We start from the raw sequence: 3,382 nt of genomic DNA, 5'->3' as shown, positions 1-3,382 counted from the left end.
TTAAAGCGGATTATTAAACTTTAAAATACCTCAAAGACGACCGAACCTTTGAACTTTTCCGGAATTTAGGCTGTAGATTATACAAACTAAACGGTCTGTGATTTATATACAGAACACTACTAATCAGTCAAAACAGAAAAATAAGTCACTTTTCCATTGTTATGACGAAAATACCTACTTTTTAGTCCGTGTTTAAGGCAGTGCTCCATGGCGACAAAGAACTGCTGAGCGGCACGTAGTCGGAGTCCAGCCTGCGTCCGAGGTTGAGCGCCGACTCGATCAGGCCCTTGATGCTCAGCTTGGCCATGTTCATCAAGTTGAGCCTTTCAATGGCAATCGGGTCTTTGGGATCTAAAATGGAGAAAGAAAATGATTAAACAGTTGATCTTTAATGAGATCATTCAGAATATAAATGGAAGGATTTGGTTTTTCTGTGTGTTTATTTAGGTTTCTGTGTTCAGTTGTGTCTTGGTGTTGTTCGTCTACCCCTTGATTGTCCTCAGCTGTCTCTTGTTTCCCCTGACTAACTTCCTTGTGTATTTAATCCCACCTGTGTTCCCTGCTCCTTGTTGTGTTTATGCTGTCGCTTGTCATTTGTCTCTTGTCTGCTCCAGTCGCTACCAGCGTTAGAGTTATTGCTGTGCTGCCTGGATATCTGTTTTTCACCATTAAACCATCATTTACTCTTCATACCTGGGTCGACCGCGTCTACCTCACAACGCCTACTTATGACAAGGAGATTCGTGTTTGGTGGATTAATTCTTTGTTATAACAATCTTTCTTGGCAAAAAAGACTTGAATAAAACCATATCATAACTTAAACTTTTAGAAACGCATGAAGATGGTTAAAAAGTCGGCCTTCTATCATCTGAAGAACATTTCCAGGATTACAGGACTAATGTATCAGCATTAGAATAACTCATCTATGCATTTATCTTTAGTCGCATTGATTACTGCAAGTGGCTTCACAGGTCTACCTAAAAGAAATCATTCCTTCGCCAGCAGCGTTTTAGTCAGAACACTGCTGCTGGCATTCTGACTAAAACCAGGAAGATGGAGCACATCACCCAGTTTTAAAGTCCTTCCACTGAGAGAATCTACTGTTGGTAGTTTATAAATCACTGAACGGCTCAGCACCACCGTACATTACAGATCTGCTGTTGTCCTATCAACCTTCCAGACCTCTCAGGTCTCCTGGTTCTGCTCTGCATCCCCAGAACCACCAGAACCAAACATGGAGAAGCAGCATTCAGCTTTTATGTACCACAAAGTTCAGAAAACTGCAAAACTGCTGAAACACTGAGTTACTTTAAATCTAGGCTAAAAACCCAGATGTTTAGAGCTGCTTTTGATTAATAATAACTGGAACATTGACCAACACATTTGATCATTTTGATTATGTTTTTTGACAAAATGTAGTGTTTATTACTGTTTCATAATTGCTCTCTGTATTGCTTTATCTTGTAAGGCATATGAACTGTCTTGCTGCTGAAATACAAATAAACTTGACATGACTTTGAGTGTCTTTAACTGGATGGAGAATTCATTGTTAAACCAACGACTCCAAGCTCGGCCTGAGGGAGATGAATACCCAGACACCCACAACAGCTCCACCATTATTTTTCACAGCTGAACCCTCCTGTCAATTTTGACAAACTTTTTTGGTCTGTAACAAATCAGGACTCACACAGTGATCAGCCAGCTATGTCTCTGATTCGTCTGTGTTTGAAGAAAAAGTCCCCGACTTTTTGTCTACTGGTAACTCTTAGCTTTGCTTTAAGACTGTTGTGGAACAGCAAAGCAGTTTTCCAATGAATATTTCAGGGAGGTCAAGGGTTTACGAGCTCTTTCTTTGTACAATGGTGTGAGAAAGTGTTTGCCCCCTACATGTCTGTCACACTGGTGTGTTAGAACATCAAAACAAAGTAAATATTAGACAAAGACAACATAAGTGAACACAAAACCGTTTTTAAATGAAGATGTTTATTACATGTCCCTGTGTGAAAAAGTGGAAACACAGAGCTGATCCTTTCATACCACAGTCATAGACGGAAACAGAAAAAGAGGACACGCTAACGGTTGCTGGTTGTTATGGTGACCACCAATCGTCAAGAGCGGCACAACATAACTTATACACAAGTAAATGTGAGGAGGAATAACTTTTTGATTCAAAATAATTTAGAAGAATAAATAAACCAATTTTGACAAACTTCATATCTATAATTTTGCTAAAGTAGCAGTAAAACACGGTGGTGGTAGTGTGATGGTTTGCTGCTTCGGGACTTGGAAGACTTGTTGTGATAAATAGAAACCATCCAATCTGCTGTGGACCACAAAATACGGCAGTCTGTTGGTGACCTCAAGTTTAAACCAACTTGGTTTCAAAACATAGCAGCAGCACTATTTGGCTGACAAAAACAAAATGAAGACTTTGGCGTGGCCTAGTCAAATCCTAATGCGATGTTGTGCCATAACCTTAAAAAGTTTGTCCATGCTTGAAAACCATCCAATGTGGCTGAATTACAACAATTGTGAAAAGATGAATAAATTCCTCTGAAGACTGCAAAGTTATTGAAAACGCTTGACTGCAGTTGTTGCTGCTAAGGATTATTTAACCAGTTATTAGATTTAGATTTAAATCACTTTTTAACATAGGACAATATAGGTTTGGAATTTTCTTCTCCCTTTATAATAAACACCTTAATTTAAAAACAACAAACCAATTTACTTCGATTGATGTTTTGAAACAGTGAAATGTGACATACATGCCAAAAAATAGACAATGAGGAAGGATCGTCACATCACTGTGTAACGATTATGTTAAAATTTTTTTGCTCAATTAAATATAAGGGGGGAAAAATGCAATTTTCACAAAATCTACTTCTTTTTAAAAGTCACGTGTCTCCTCCTGCTGTACAGTTTAGGTACTACAAGTTTAGCACGCAAAAAAAAGCCCTGTTCTTAATTTTAAGACAAAAGCTTTGCCATTGTTATTATGACTGAAACGAACATATATTCCGTATCTAAAAATGACTTATACAAATTACTCAGGATAACAGTAGTGCCGTTTTCGAATCTCGTTAAACTTGCCACTCACAAGATGGCCGACACCCTGACGTATCGTCTGTCCACGGGGCGTCCGCTCGGTGTCGCTCTCAGGCCCCGCTAATCTCAAACCTTCCCCGGTTCCCACATGCTCCGAAATATTTGCTCTCACACCCTTATCCTCAAAACTAAATATAACTCTAACCCCTCATTTCTTACCCCAAACCTTACCCCTGACCAAAAAATACTTTAGAAGACCTGAAATATTAAACTGCTGATTCTCTTTGCGCATGCGCTGTCTCAAAAAAAACCTCAAAGTGGCGGCAACCAGCGGAAG

Source organism: Xiphophorus maculatus, chromosome 12, assembly GCF_002775205.1.
Source record: "Xiphophorus maculatus strain JP 163 A chromosome 12, X_maculatus-5.0-male, whole genome shotgun sequence".
NCBI classification, from domain to species: domain Eukaryota; kingdom Metazoa; phylum Chordata; class Actinopteri; order Cyprinodontiformes; family Poeciliidae; genus Xiphophorus; species Xiphophorus maculatus.
The sequence above is the reverse complement of the archived record's forward strand: the minus strand, read 5'-3'. Positions refer to the sequence as shown.